Here is a 17,291-nt window from a genome sequence, read left to right on the forward strand (position 1 = left end):
AATAGCCAACTTTTTTATTACAGAATTATAGAAATACAAAGAGGAAGAAAAAAAGTGTATACGGCATTTTACAAAGAAATGATAAAAACGTGTGATGGTTACACAACTCCATTCATAACTTGTTATTCAATGTTTATCCTTTTGACGTCACCTCGCGTTTTCGATTTCTTTCATGTGTGACATAGGTGTCTGGGTTTATGGAGTTGTGGGAGCAACATGACCATGTAAGTTACACAAACAAACAATAGTACCGTATGTCCATTCATGGAGTTGTGACAGTGACTTGTTGGTGATAAGTCACCAACAAGAATCAATGTGCGTGTCTATGGTGACTGTCAGTTCTCCGGCATGTCTTTGTGTAATTAACATATTTCTACTGGAATACACCTCTAAATATGCGTGTCCCGCCCCCGTCTTAAGTAAGGAGTTCCACTTGTTCTTTGCTCTGCTTTTGCTTTCAGAACCGAGACCACTGCCGCTCACAAGCCAATAATATTTAAGTTGCACAAGTTGGGGTAGATTTGACCGAGGGTCGAGAGGTTTGTTACGATGGCTCAGAATGATGCTCCCCGTTTCCACCTGCAATTAGAATTGCAAGGCAATATCGCGGACGTTTCGATAGATGCTGATCAACGGGAGAATGGAAAAATTTCAGACCACAACGACTTTGACGACGATGGCCGCATGAAACGCAAAGGTATTATTCTGCATAATGTTTGTCCCCAACTGCAAGGTCTTTGCACCAAGGGTTTTGCGATATATATATATATATATATATATATATATGATTCAACTTCTGATGTAGTGTTGCATTCATTTAATGCAGGCACAATATGGACAGCAAGTGCGCTTATTATCACAGCAGTTATAGGGTCTCGAGTGCTCTCATTGGCATGGACAACAGCTCAGCTCGGATGGATTGCTGGATCCGCAGCTATGCTTGCCTTCTCCTTTGTCACATATTACACGTCCTGCCTGCTTTCGGACTGCTACAGGTTCCGGATCCAGTCACGGGAAAGCGAAATTATACTTATATCGATGCTGTGAGAGCCAATCTAGGTATGACTCCAGGCCCCCTCCTGTAAATAAAAGTTTGAAACTTGGTGTCAGGTCGTATGTTGTCTAATTCCTGTCCACATTAGAATAGTTTCTCTGTAATGCCATTATCTATTTTAATTTCTAAAATACATGTTGTTCATGGACATTAACATAGCTAATGGTAGATTAGTACAGTGAACCGCATAATTTTTACCACATACAGTACTAGACTGTTACAATGAACCGAATAAAAGAAAAAACTTTGAAATTTGGTGTTGAATATGCCTCTTTATATACTTTGAATTTTGATTTGTTCCCCTACTGTTTCTAATCAGATGGCTTCCAGGCCCGGATATGCGGTTTCGCTCAGTATGCTAACCTATTCGGAACTGCAACTGGCTATACAATAGCTGCATCCATCAGTATGACGTGAGTGAGTTAGTTGCAGTCTGGGTGGATTACAAAATTTCCAGTAATTGTGTTCACCAATTATATAAGTTTTGACTTATTTGTTTCTGAATTTTATGTCACAGCGCAATTCAGAGGTCCAATTGCTTCAGCGCTAATGGACATGACGACCCATGCCACGTGTCCAGTAATCCATATATGATAGCCTTTGGAGTAGTAGAGATTCTACTTTCTCAGATACCCGACTTTGACCAAATATGGTGGCTCTCTATACTTGCTGCAGTCATGTCATTCACCTATTCTAGCATCGGACTTGGCCTCGGTATCGCCAAAGTAGCAGGTCTGTCCATTATACTCTTCACTTTAACTTTCACCCACTCACTCAGCACTGCTTTCCACCGTGATGTTCGCAACACACACATTTCAAATTTCATCTAAATTATGGGATGCCAAATTTCATCTAAATTAAGGGACGTCACAGTTTTCTGATCTTCCTTGCAATACGTGACTCTGGATGTGTTTCAGAGGTGGGACACTTTAGGGGGAGCCTCACAGGAGCCGCTATTGATACAGTAACTAAAGCTGATACAACATGGAATACGCTCCAAGCTCTGGGGAACATTGCATTTGCTTACTCCTATTCGACGATTCTCATAGAAATTCAGGTACTGTTTACTTATATAATATCACCATAGCCCCTGTAAATTTACATCAGTGGCTTCATGGCAACAAATGTGAGGAGCTAACTCAATTGAAATGACGCGCAGGACACAATAAATTCGCCTCCAGCAGAGAAGAAGACGATGAAGAAAGCAACCCTAGTGGGCGTGGTGACCACAACGGTGTTCTACATGCTGTGTGGTTGCATGGGCTACGCAGCTTTTCGGCACAACGCACCAGGCAACCTGTTGACAGGCTTTGGCTTCTACAATCCCTTTTGGTTGATTGACATTGCCAACGCTGCCATTGTCATCCACTTGGTCGGTGCATATCAAGTAAGTATAAGCATTAGTGCTCAGCTGAATTCACTGCTATTTGGCAGATATTTGCATCACATGAGACCTAACTTAGTCGCAATCAGCTACATTCAATTTTCTTCGCTTGATATTCGCAACGGGGATCAGTTTCCTACTCACCTAACACCTATTTCTATTACTACTACTAATACTATAACTCATGGATGCCTAGCTATGCCCCTTCTACGTACTGTGGGATTTGAGCCTAGAATCTTTTAGTATCGTTTTCAAATAATTCCCCATTTAAATTGCCCTTCAAACTTTCAGCAAATCCATCTTGCCAAAACATCAAATGATTCAAAGTAGCAATCCCAACAACAATTTTATGTTTTTGGCCATTGAAGTTGAAATTGCTAGCTCCAGAATTTGATGCTGCCCTGCACATAAGTTATAATCAAGTTCTAATACACACAGAATTTGATCATGTTGCATCTGCTGAATTTGAATCAGTGTTTATCATGTCAAATATTGACATATTGTACTATTTGCCTTTGTAGGTTTACTGCCAACCATTGTTTGCATTTATTGAAAGCTGGGCTAGCAAAACTTGGCAAGACAGTGACTTCATCAACCATCAGTACATGGTGCCAATACCTTTGTATCCATGGGCTTATTATAAGGTGAATCTGTTCAGGCTGGTGTGGAGGACAGCCTTTGTTGTAAGCACCACATTAATTTCCATGCTGCTCCCATTCTTTAACAATGTTGTGGGGCTTCTGGCGCAGTGGCGTTCTGGCCACTGACAGTATACTTTCCAGTGGCGATGTACATAGCACAGAATAAGATACGGCGGTGGTCTTCTAGGTAGGTTGCTCTGCAAATATTGAGTGTAGTCTGCCTCGCTGTTTCCATAGCAGCTGCCACCGGATCCATCGTGGGTGTTATTAAAGCTTTAAAAGGGTACAAGCTCTTCGGGACAACGTATTGAATCCCGCTGCAAATTATCTAGCAGTTCGCGAGTGGGCTTTGGAGTTGTGTGAAAACATGCATGGTCCATTGACGCGCCATCATGAATCAATTTCCCAAAAGACTCTTTTGCTTTAATGGGCACAAAATAATACTATTCTTTTGCTTTAATGGTCATTAGTCAAACCCCGAATAATAACTTTGGAGTTGTCTTTTGAGCCCTGACCTGCGCACAGCGGCAAAATGTACTTGCAAAATGTATTTTCAGTGGTATCATGATGAGGATAATAAAATCTATTTGGGTAGCTTGAATCCATCAAAATTTGGCAATTGGTGTTTTGATGACCTCTTAAAACCATTCATCTTTTCGCATAATTATGAGAAATTTTAATATAAAATATTAAAAATAAAAACTTTTTATTTTTAAATACGATACGATTTTATTGTGATAGATTTTGTCCTGCAAGAAGTTTAAATATAATTTCGATAACTGAAAATATTTAATGTGATTTTATTGTGACAGATTTTGTCATTTAAAAATTTTAAATATAATTTTGATAATTAAAAATACTCCATTATAACATTATCATAATAATATATTTTATTATTTAGATTATAATATTATCATAATTCTTTTTATATTTATTAACCATTATTCTATATCATATCGTGTTGGGTTGAGAGGAAAATAAATTTGGCAATTTTTATCAAAAAAAAAAAAAAAATTTAAGGTATTAGGATGGTTACATTAAAAAGTTTTATGAATCTTTAATATAATGGATAACATTAAAAAAAAATGTATAGAATTTTTTGGAAGACATTGAGTTTGGTGTTTAATGACTTATAATATAAAAATTTAATAACATAAAAGATTCTCAAATAAAAATATAAAAATTTGGAGGGTTTATCTTCATCACAGAATAAAAAAGGATTATAGATAGAAAAATTGGAGGCATTGGCTTATAGGGTCCATTTTAGAAGTAGGTGTTGGTTTAGAAATTTGGTATTTGGAACCCTTTAGAGCCAATTTGATATATCAAACATCAATTTTTGAGGTCAAAATTTTGTTAGCATAACTCTCAACCTCTTACCATGGGGGCTACACTAGGGAGCAATACCATACCACATGCGTTCATATTGAGGGATATATATTGAGGAAGAAATGACATAATATATGAACATATAATAGGGGGTAAAGAGTTTTTGTATTGGTAGGTATAAAAAACGGAGTTCAAAGTTAATGAAAAAATATAAAGGGGTATAAAAGATGTTAATGAAAAAATTGATACTTACAATATCTAGTGAAAGTAGAGGTTTTTTAAATTGGGAAGGTGTATTAGGTTTGTATTGGTAGGGTGTTAAATAATGTGATTTTTAGAGGTATTTTCCAATGTGTAGTCAAATTAAGGGTATTGTTTAGTATGTCGTGAACGCACATGATATGTCAAAGGTTCACTGAGTGAAGCCCTCGTGCCCTTTACACTATTCTACACATTGATCTTTTTCCAACAGTGTAAAAAACACCTCAATCGGAGTTTGTATGTGGAATTTATGTCTACCATAAATTGACCTACCTTATTGGCCACCATGATTGAGTTGATTCCCATGCCAACCCCTATTATTCATGTATAGATAGCATGTAAAAACCCTAACCTTAAATGGTTGTTAGATTCTGTTAAATACTAGGACACTACAAGGAGAGAGGGTCCATTCTTTTAGCATTTTACTTGTTCCATATTTGAGCAAACACCTAAGAGTAGGATTTGTGAGCATAGCATGGGAGGGAGTAGATTTTGTAATAACCATATAGGCCAAAGTGTCAAAGGCAACTCCATAGTGAGCGTTACTTTCTTTGTATTCACAATTCATAAGATAAGAAAAGAGAACAAAGCATAGGCATCACCTTCTAGTGAGTTTTCTCCAATTTCATGTTTTTATGTTTCCCAACATATGTGTGGATGGTGTGTTCATTTTTTTGTTCTTTCATCTCCAAAATTTAGTTATGTTTATAAATTTAAGAAATAAACTAGTGATAATGATCCAGATTGGATCATTACTTTTTTTTCATCAATGTTGATGCTTGCGGGGTGGAAAAATCAATTTGAAGAATTCGGGTAGGAAACCTTTTAGGGATATGTTTAGGCCTTAGTGATATATTTTAGGAGTGAAACTTTTTTGCTTAAGCCTCACACCCCCTATTATTTTGCTACACTCAAAGACCTTTCCAACAGTGCAAGAATCACATCAATGGGAGTTCAGATGCAAAACTTATGCCACCTAGAAGTTAGCCTATTGTGATTGACCAACATAATTTGAGAGGAATCCACATTAACCCTAATTACTCATGAAAAGAGGGCTAACAATGTGGGAACTATGAAGAATAATCTAGAAGGGTTGAATTGTAACTCATATTGAGGGTTAAATGGTCAAATTCAACCCTTAGTTGGTTGTAGGGCTATGTTAAAACTTAGCTGCTAGGAGGTAAAGGAGTTCAATTATATTATACAAAGTTTTGTTCCATGCTTGAGTATAGTAGCTGAGAGTGGATAGAGAGAGGGAAGAAGAGAAGGGTTTTTTTTCTATAGTAGTTCACAGGCCACAGGTCTTACTTCTTTGTATTTTCACCAATTCAATTCAGAGAAAGAAAAAGCAGAGAAACCTCGCCTTCTAACTGCCAGGTTTTCTCCCAAAGGGTTCACAACTAATATATTGATGTTATTGTGTTTTTGAGTTATTGTTTTATTTATTCTCTATTTTCTACATTTTATATATTACATTCATAAGAAGAAAACAATAATCTAATATATCTAGAAAATCTAAGGAAAAATAAATCTCAAAATTTAGATTCCAAATTTCAATGTGTTTTTATTGGAGTTGTTGTGGTGAACTATCTAGTGGAATATCCACAAAAATTTACAAATCATATTGGTATCAGAGCAAGTTTCATTAGGTATATTGTGGGGTGTTGTAGGGAATCATATTGGTAAGAAAAAAGTTAAAAAACCCAATCCATGGATGATAATGCTAGTTTTAATAACCTACGAGATCCAACAAAAGAGATATTCACAAGGATAGAAGAGAAGGTCATGGATATCAACCGTAATATGAAACTCCTTATGGAAGATTTGGAAAATAAGATTGGAATCAAATAAGACAAAGATTCCAACTTATATTTTAGAGCAAAGGGAAAATCGAGGGAGAGGGAAGAACCAGAGAACGGATCTAAGAAAGAACCCAAAAAAGAATAACTCAGTTTGAGTGTCATGAACCATTCATAATCCCTATTTAAGATGGAGAAAACAGATGACATCAATAAATATTAAGGTGAGATTGAAAATTTCAAATTAAATCACTAGTTGTAGTAGTTAGAGGTTTATTTTAGTGTCAACCACATAGAGAAGGAATAGAAAATTTTGTTTCCTCATTTGAAGCAAAATGGCCATGCCTTGAATCGATGGGAAAGCGACATAAAAACCCTGAGGTTGGACGGGGATCCACTTGTAACTAAGTGGTGGGGTTTCAAAACTTTCATAAAGTCTCAATTCTCCCATATCAGTTATATAATATAGGACCAGTGCATCTAGTGGCAATTTTCTGGTAGACATAGGGGTAGTGTGTGAGACAATACATCATAGAATTCAATAAGATAGCAATAATGTTAGGTATCTCTCCCAAGAACCTAGACATGCTCCTCAAGTATCCGGGGGATCAATATGGCCATCTACGAAGGCAAGTGATGTTGTTCAAACCCAGATCATTTGATGGGACTTTTAATTACTTTTCTAATTGCTTAGATATACAACCAAAAGATTGTTCATTTAATTTTCAACCTAGAGATTGTAGGGAACTTGTGAACTATCATGCATCATATATGCTAGTACAATCATGTATGTGTCTGAAGTTGTAGTAGATAAATAATTGTCACAATTCGTGATATAAATATACTTTTACAAGTCACCGAGTAATCCAAATCACATCTTCTAATCTATGTTGCAAGAAATTAAATCACACCAACATCTAAATGTGACTTGCTCTTAGATTTTACGTTGATTACAAGCAATTCAACAAGGTGACTATCAAGAGTAGGTATCTTTTGCCACAAATTGATGATTTTCTTTTATCGGATCAAGGGAGCTACAATGTTTTCGAATATTGATTTAAGATCAGGATATCATCAAGTGCACATCAAAGAAGAAGACATCTCCAGGACTGCATTTCGCACAACATGTAGGCACTATGGGTTCATGGTGGTTCCTTTTGGTCTTACCAATGCTCCAGCCATCTTCATTTGTTTGATGAACAATGTGTTGCACCCTTATCTAGTTAAGTTTGTGATAGTATTTGTTGATGATATATTGGTATATTCCAAGAATGAGGAGGAGCATGCAGAGCACCTGGCAACAATGTTGATATTTTTGAGAGCACATTAGTTGTATGCTAAGCTTAGCAAGTGTAGTTTCTTTAAGACTTAGATTCATTACTTGGGACATGTTGTTTCCAAGGAAGGGATAACAGTGGACCCAAAAAATATTAAGGCTATCGGGGAGTGGCCATCTTTGAGGAATGTTGATGAGGTTGGGTCATTCATGGGACTAGAAAGTTATTACAGGTATTTCATCAGGAACTTCTCAAAGATTTACTATGCTATCACATCTTTGCAAAGGAAAGGGAGAATTTTGGATGGACTAAGGAGAGTGCAACTAGTTTTTAGTAGTTAAAGAAATTGCTTACTAATGCTTTGGTTTTGAAGATTGCAGATCCTGATAAGGATTTTGTGGTTTGTACAAATGCTTGAAAGGAAGGACTTGGTGGAGTCCTCGTGCAGGAAGGGCAAGTGGTTTTCTATGAGTCAAGGAAGTTGAGTGAGCACGAGCAGAACTATGTGACTCATGATCTTGAGTCGGTAGCTATCATTCATGCATTGAAGATGTGGAGGCATTATCTCCTTCGAAGAAGGTTTTTTCTAATGAGTGATCATAATGGACTGAGGTATTTGTTTGACCAATCCAATTTGAATGCAAGGTAGGCTAGATGGTTTGATACTCTCAATGAGTTTGATTTTGAGATTAGGTACATCAAGGGATTGGAGAATCGGGTTGTAGATGCTCTCAGTAGGATAGTGTAGGTGAATCATATTTCAACTGTGAGCTCTTATGGGACATATTTGTAGGAGCATATCTTACATGAAGGGAAGAATGATGAGAGGTATCAAAAACTAAAATGGATATTGCAGCAGCAGGGTGAAGGTGATAGGGATGAGGAGTATCACCTCACAGCAGATGGCTTGGTCAAATTCAGGAGTAGGATTTCTGTGTTGGATATAAGCAAGTTGAAGAAGCTTATCTTAAGAGAGTTTCATGTCAAGCCATATTCAAGGCACCTGGGATACCATAATACTTTTATATTTGTTAAGAAGTTATATTATTGGCTAAACTTGAAGAAAGAGGTGGATGAGTTTGTTGCAAGTTGCTTGGATTGTTATTTCGTGAAAGTGGAATGCAAGAATTCATCTAGTTTATTGGAACCTATTTAGATTCTAGAAAGGAAATGGGAGGTCATTTCCAAGTACTTCATTACACGTTTGTTGATGACATTGAGACAACTTGCTTCCATCATGGTTGTGGTTGATAAGTTGAGCAAGGTGGCTTACTTCATTGCAATGAAGTCTACTAATTTAGCTAGTGAAGTGGATTAGATCTTCATTAGGTTGATATTGAAGTTGCATGGTGTTCCAAAAAAGATCATATCAAATAGAGATGCCAAGTTCACTTCTAAGTTTTAAAAGGAGTTGTTTTCAGGCTTGGGGAAAGAGTTAGCCTTTGTCATAGCTTATCATCCGTGAACAGAGGGAAAAATCGAGAGGGTTAACGGGATTCTTGAGGACATGTTCAAGATGTATGTCATGAATCACCAGTGGAAGTGCGAGGAGTAGCTTCCAGTGGTGGAGTTTTCTTATAATAATGGGTATCAAAATCCTTAAAGATGAGTCCATTTGAGGTTCTCTATGGGCAGAGTTGTAGTACTCCTATAAGATGGAGTGATCTAGTGAACATAATGCTAATTAGACTAGATATGTTGGCTAAGATGGAGCAGGAGGTGCAGGTTATTAAAAGGAATTTGAAGGCAACACGAGACAAGACTAAGAGTTATGAAAGTCAACATAGAGCATTCAAGGAGTTTCAGGTTGGGGATCATGTGTACTTATGCATCAAGCCCAACAAGAGCTCCTTGAGGATCGAGTCATGTTCCAAGCTGGAACCTCGATATTACAGACCTTTTGAAATCCTGGAGAGGATTGGACCAGTGGCCTACAAACATGCACTACCGCCAATAGTGAAACTCCATGATGTTTTCCATGTTTCATTGCTTAATAGATATGTTTCATTCCATTGACATCAACACATCTTCCTCTTATGATGACATCTCTGATCGAATCGAATCGTGGGTCCGTACAGTAGGACATCCTGCTGCATCCTCTTTAAGATGAAGATAATGTCACTAAACCTTAGAGGATTGGGATCATCTTGAACTCGATGATCATTTCTTGAACTTATTTGATCTAAAAATCCGACCATGGTTCTATTGCAGGAAACCATGATCGATAAGAAGAAATCACTGCACATACTTCATAGGATCTGTCCAAAATGCAAAATTTGTGCTACCAATGCATTGAGCATATTTGGGAGTCTTGCAGCTATGCGTGATCCTAAATTCCTATCGATCAAGGCATACAATTTCTTGGTAGGTATGATTTTGTCTAGTTATTACATGGGCTTTCCACTTCAATTGCACATTCTTAACATGTATGCTCCATATGAAAACATGAAGGTCTTCTAGAAAAATCTAGCATCCACTGGAATTTTGGATATACACTTGCTCATCGTCACGGGGATCTAAAAATTACGCTGAACACAAACGATATTTGGGGCCAAAATAGCAAAGTTGACCCTTCAGAGAGATTCTTCAAGAATTTATTTCAATGCAAATCATTGATGGACATTGTTCCTTGCCCTCTTGGTCCTACTTGGAGAAACAGAGAGACTAGAGGGAATTGTATAGCTAAGAGGCTTGATAGGTATTTGATTCATGGATCCTTGTTAATGAGACTTAAAAAATTTACCTCTTCATCCACCTTTGTTGGGACCTCGAATCACGATGCCATAGTTTTAGAGTGGGAGGGGGAATTCTAGGTTGGAACACTTCCCTTCAAATTTTGTCACTCGTGAATCCAAGAAACAGAACTAATAGACTTGATTCATGATTATTGGACTCTTTTGTTGATGGAATTCTCCCCAAAAAGATCGATATTGTGACATACAACTTGGACGCTTGAAATCCCTGGTCAAAACTTGGGTTGTTAAGTGCAGGAAACAACAATATAGGGATCTTGCCCTCATTGACAAAGAAATTACTAGACTGAAGTACCCCTCACTACTAGTGTTCTTCTCTGAATAGTTAAGGTGGACGATTTTGGACTTATCATTTCAGAAGGAAAAGATATTAAAGTTGTAGGAAGATGAATGGAGAATTAAAAGCAGATTAGTTTGGGTTTAGGGCAGTGACAAAAATACAAAATATTTCCACATGGTTGCTTCAAAAAGAAGAGGGGCTAATCAATTTTGCATATACAAGACTCTGAGGGATGAATTCTTATGTCTTTACAAGATATCCGACAGGTATTTGTTTGACACTTTCAAAAACAATTTTCTACTCAGGAAGTGGCCATTATTGAAGAAAAAAATGGAAATCGCCCAACTAGTCCTCCACATGGTCAATGAGGAAGTCATTGAGTGCCTTGAAAAATCTATCACTGCAAAAGAGCTTCACGGATTTCTAAAAGAGTTGACCAAGGACGAGATTCTAGGTCTATATGGCTAGTCTATTGAGTTATTCCTATTTTTCTTTGACTTGATGGCTACTGATCTCATAGATATGGCATATGAATCTCGACTATCGGGAAATATCTCAGGTGAAATCAACACCACTTTTCTTGCACTCATTCCTAAAAAATATCAGTCGTCTTTCTTCTATGACTAAGGTATATTTCTCTTTGTAATATTACATATAAAATCATTTCTAAGTTGTTAGCTAAAAAACTCAAAAAGATGTTGTCTAAACACATTTCTACAAAATTGTTTGGTTTTCTTGTAGATATGAGCATACAAGACGTTGTTGGAATTTCCAAGGAATGCATCCACTCCATAAAATCCCACAAATTAAAATCTTGTTTGATTAAAATTGACCTCATTAAAGTGTATGATTGGGTTGATTAGGACCTCATTCAATTGATCTTATTTAGGATTAGACTCCCTTACCGACACATTAATTGGATCATGGCATGTGTTATAACGACAAGCTTGGTGGTCCTGATTAATGGTATGTCTGTAGGCTTCTTTAGGATCTCTAAAGTTCTAAGTCAAGGTTGCACACTCTCGCCTCTTCTCTTCATCATGGTTGTGGATGGGTTGAGTAGAGGAATATTAGAAGCAAAGGTTGTTGGGCGCATATCTGGTTGTAGGGTCACATCTAACATACATCTTTCACTTTTATTGTTTATGGATGATGTCCTTTGCATGGAACTGACTAGGATGGCTGAATGACACTCCTTCCATCTAGTCTTTAAGAAGTTTTCGAATTCCTCCAGTCTTTTCATTAATGAAGATAAATCTAATCTTACTATGAATTATCCTGATGATGAAGAAACTAAAAATATTGTTGATCTATTTAGGATTAGCATCAAGCCATTCATTGATGGCTTAAATTACATGGGTTTCTACTTGAAGCCTTGCAACTATGTGGAAAGGGATTGGTCTTGGATCATTAGGAAAATCCAAAGGAAATTGACCTTATGAACAAATGGTTATCACTGGGAAGTAGGTTGGTCATGACTATGTTTTTTCTCGAAGGAATTTCTATATATTGGATGCACCTATTTCTCCTTCCAATGTCGGTGATCAAGAAGAATGACTATATACTAGAAAAATTCATATGGGATGGGGATGGAAATAAATCAAAATTCCATCTTACCAAGCTCTTTGTAATTTGCAGACCGAAGGATGAGGGTGATTGGGGTATTAAAGACATTAAGATTTTCAACATGGTGATGCTAACTAAGAATTTATGGAGGGCCTAGAATTTTGCATGAAATCATTTTAGAAAAAAACCTTAATAATGATTTATTGGAGGAGTGGGTAAAGGTTGGCGCACCGATGAAGAAAGGGGCCTCATATATCTGGTGCAACCTAATGAAATCTAGGCCATGGTTTTGTAGCAACCTCAAGTGGAAGGTTGGTTGTGGTAGCAACATCCCTATGGGGCTTGATGTCATCTTTAGTATGGAGGGAGCATATATTATTTTGCCTACCTTGATCGACTTTCTACAGGGGTGGGGCTACTTCTTCCATGCTGATATCAGCCTCCCACTAAACATTAGATTATCCACCACCCACTGGATGCATGCAGACGAGTTGGGCGTCCCCCTATATTTGGTGCTTGAATGGGAAAGATATCGTCTTCACTTGTACCAGGCTGGTATTACCCTATCAAAACACATTGACATTCTTACTTAGGATGGAAGAACATATGGCAACTCTCTCTCTGTTAAAAAGGCCTATTCATTCATCATAAATTCCTCCCTTCAGTCCCCAGGTATTATTTGGTTAGCTAATATGTGGAGATGGGAAGCTCTAGCAAAGTTAAAATGTTTCATCTAGCTCATCTTCCATAATAGAATCCTCATCTGGGAAAACTTAATCAAGAGAGCATTCATAGGGCCTAGGCTCTGTCCACTATGCAGATTTGCTAATGAGGAGGTGAAACATCATTTTTTGCCTTGCTCTTTCTCAATCTATGTTTGGAAGGAGGTATCTAATACTCTCAATATCACCATGTCGGTAGACCAACCTTCCATCATAGATTGCTTTCAAAACTAGTCCCTCCTTAATAAGGACTTCCGGCCTCTACCTCTATATGTTTGATGGGGTATTTGGTGTAGCATAAATGCCTTCATATTTGAGAATAAATATCCTGATATGATGTCCATTGCATCATATATCACGACCTATTTTATGGAGATTGGCCCTTGGAGCCCTCTACCCCACCTTCGCAGATTGTCTCGTAGGAAACTTGAGAACATATTCCCTATAGGTTTCTTTGATGGTGCGACAGTCAATGGGACTTTTGGATGCAATGATATCATTCGTTTCAGCCCTATTTTGGCTGATATTTTTTACCATGGTCTTTGCACGAATATTAGAGAAAAGGTTTTGGAATTATGGGGGGCAATTAGGTATGCAAAATGGTTGTCCATTGACCATATTCTGATTGGTAGAGACTCAAAGAATGTCATTGACTGGATCAATGGTCTCTTTATGATTTTGGTCCCTTCCCTCTCCCACTAGATGGAGCACATTCAGGTCATGAATTCCTCTTTCACCTCTATCTCTTTCTTCCATATTTATAGGGAGAAAAATAATTTGGAAGACTCCCTCTCCAAGAGAGGGACCACCATTTGGGATGGGCATATGTGTTTCAAATTTATGGTTAATGGATATATTTGCACTAAGGGATCTTTCAAATTGTGAAAGGACGCTCTGCCTTGGTCTAGGGAGGGCGATGCTAGCCTCTTATCCTAGTATTTTGGTGGTTTCATGGACACACAAGTCTTCATATGCTTTGTTTTTCAGCTCTTTGTTCATTGATCTTGGATGTCTTTATGTGGCCTGACTAGGGCGGACAACGCTAACCTCCTCTCCTAATTGTCTTGGTCTGGTGGTTTCATGGACATACAAATTTCTTATGCTCTATTTTTGGAACTATGTTTATAGATCCTGCATGATGGCTACATTTATCTGGTTCCCATATTATTTCGGACTTTGAAGCTTTTCATATTTTTTCATATATAAACATCTTTTTTTTGTAATGAAATATCCTTGTTTTTTTCTTCTTGAAAGAAAAATGGAAGCAACATGGAAATCAATGTCCCTAATCACCACAAAACCTTTCCTACACACTAGCCTCAACAGATTCACCATTCAAAACAATCTGTAGACTGTACTCCTTGTCTTTAAAGTCACCGCGTGGCCATTTTTTCGCTAACCCACCCTTCAATGAGTGCAAAGAATGGTTGGAAAAAAACCTGTGAAGAAAAAGACAAATAGTAAAATATGTCAACATTGGTCACCCACCAATGCATTGTCATAATGAACACAAGTTGCAACATGATCATATAACTGATAGCGACAACATGTATAAAAACTCGGTTATGTGAAGAAAAATATTGAATTCTGGATAACATCAACATGTTGAAAAAGCTCGGTCATGCAAAGAGAAATATCAAATTCTGGAGTTAGCAATTTCAATTTCCATGGTAAAAAATATTCAAATTATTATTGGGATTGAAATTGTGTATAGTTTGATATGGATTATAGATTTTGTTAATATTTTATTGTAAAATTTGATAATATTTCAAAACCTGAATGGAGAGGAGAAATGTCAGAATTGAACTAGTTACTACCTATAAATTCCAAAATATTCACAAAAATTTACAATCCAGTAAAATGAATATGTGAAATCTAAAATTTAAGGGGATGACAACAACAACATTGGAAATGTCAATCAACCAAAGTCAATCAACCAAAAGGGATTGTAAAAATCAAATTTTGTCAACAGGGTTCCTAGTGCATTGTCACCAAAAGCTGCGTAGCCCATGCAACTACACAATATGTAGAACACCATTGTCATTGTTGATCTGATAATGAAAATCTTAGTTCACTTTTAAGGTGTTACAAACTCATGTGCGTGGATTAGCTTACATTACTTAGAGCATGGATCGATAAGTTTGCGAATAATGCAGATAATGAGTAGTAAGAAGCATAATAGACACATAAACACAGCAAGTTTAATATGGAGTTCACCCAACTCTTGGGCTATGTCTCCTGGTCCAGCCTTTGTGGTGGCCTCTCTATTATGTCTTCGAGAGCAGACTTTTACAAAGTGTGAGCTTAATTGAGTCTCAACACAATATATGCAAATAACAAGAGTTTTTCTTGAACCTCTAAAGCCTCTCTGAGTATGCAGACTCTTTCAGTTTGCTCTTTGTCTTTGTTTTCTCTCCTCTTCAGCACTGTCTCCCCCTCTTTCTTTGTCATTCCGTGGCTTTAAATCCATTCGATGCTATCTGTTCGTTTTTTCCTTCTCGGGTTCTCTAGTTCCTAGCCTCTATTCACTCGAATCCCCCTTCTGAGCATTAACAATCATGGCATAATGCTTTCACAGGAGGTGGCCACTTGTTCTGCAATGGAAGAGTCCATCCGTCTTTTAAATCCCTGAAATAGCCATTATCTATTTACACAGAGAAATACATTCGAACATAGGACAAATCTACCAAAGCATTGTTCATCGGACTTCAAAAGCCCTCAAATCCACTCTATACTCTTATCTGGTCCTCCTGAAATTGCCGATCGCATGTCGCAAATGCCCGTTCCATGGTTTCCCTTTGTATTTTGGAGAATACGTTAAAACATTGAAATTATGGCAAAAATGGGTTTATGTGGACTTGAAATTTTATACATGTGCATTCATAAACCCTTTTGGGTCCAATTTCATCGCATCGACGCATTCCCTTCGCTTTTTGTTTAGTTAACGAAAACATGAAAATGCATAGAAAATGCCAATTTGAATTTACGGAACTCAAAATATATGAAATATTATCTATGACTCCGTCAGGTTTGGATATGTTGCTTCATATTCCCCTTGACCCCCGATCATCGATTGCCCTGATCGTCCGCATCGATGATCGGCATATTGGCGATCGCATGGTTATTGGTCTTTTGGCTTCCCCCTTTACACAATGCCAACACGATATTGCGATGCAACGTGGGCCATTGATTTGCGCACTTGATTGATGGTCCTTGTTGACCCCGTTGATCGATGTCGCATTTCCCATGTAGTAACTTCCGATAGCCTCTGCCTGCCTTCGCTAATTGCGATAGGCCAATCAGATCTGGACCGTTGATTAGCCAGATCTGACGGCTTCTGTGCATCGTTGTCCAAGTAGTCGATAGCTCTGTTCTTTGAGCATTTCTTCATGTTTTTGGCTGTCAATAGTGTTTTCCGCCTATTTTAAGAGTTCATCCTTTTGCGATTGTTTTGATTCTTGAAGACTTAGAGGGCTTCTTGGATCCCTTTGGATCACGCCTTCCCACTGAAAAAGGCTTTTGGACGACCAAAAGTTGAATTTCAAGCATCGATCAAGTGAGGATACAACTTCCTCACTTATCTAATTTCCATCCATCGTGCACTGTAGGGTTTTGAACCTTTGTGTCCAATTCTGAGGTACTCGATATCTCCTCTGCACGTAGTTCTCACCTTCTTGTCCAGAATTGTATCTTCCTGCAACTCATTGAGGTATTCATGCAACAAACCATCAATAGAAGCCAATTGACTTTGCTCTTCGGGATCTTCAATCAATGAAGATTCAAACAACCTCAAATTCTCTACATTAACCACTGAATAGATGTGCATGTAAGCTAGAAAATCAAGGCGAAAAGCATTCTCACCAATTTTCTCAAGTATCTTGAAAGGCCCATACCTTATTGGCTTTAGCTTCTTTCCTTCACCTTCCATTCTGTTTTTGCTAATATACAGCCAGACTTGATCACCAACTTGGAAGCTATGCTCCTTCCGATGCTTATCATGCCTTGCCTTATACTTGGCCTGGCTTCTTTCCAGCTATTCTTGCACTTTCTGGTGAATTCCTTAGATCTATTCAATGAAATTGGTTGCTTTATCCACATCACTGTGTCCATCAACCGCTATGTCTTTTCCAAAGACAAAATCCAAGGGAGACTTTGGTGTGAAACCAAAACAAGTCTCAAAAGGAGATCTTTGTGTAGAAGAGTGTTTAGCACAATTTTAAGCATG

At 37.6% G+C, this 17,291-nt stretch overlaps 1 pseudogene across 1 annotated transcript; it reads left to right on the top strand.

Moving 5' to 3' along the window:
* The first annotated feature begins 549 nt into the window (after positions 1-549).
* Positions 550-3,508, top strand: LOC149192634 (amino acid permease 4-like; annotated as a pseudogene). Its single transcript, XR_016254893.1, has 7 exons — positions 550-697; positions 827-1,059; positions 1,374-1,467; positions 1,572-1,786; positions 1,972-2,111; positions 2,214-2,441; positions 2,960-3,508. The product of XR_016254893.1 is annotated as an amino acid permease 4-like (transcript).
* Positions 3,509-17,291: the final 13,783 nt, after the last annotated feature.

The sequence above is a fragment of the Pinus tabuliformis genome, chromosome 2_2 (genome assembly GCF_031772625.1).
Source record: "Pinus tabuliformis cultivar Carrire ecotype Pingquan chromosome 2_2, CPIR1, whole genome shotgun sequence".
Lineage (NCBI taxonomy): Eukaryota > Viridiplantae > Streptophyta > Pinopsida > Pinales > Pinaceae > Pinus > Pinus tabuliformis.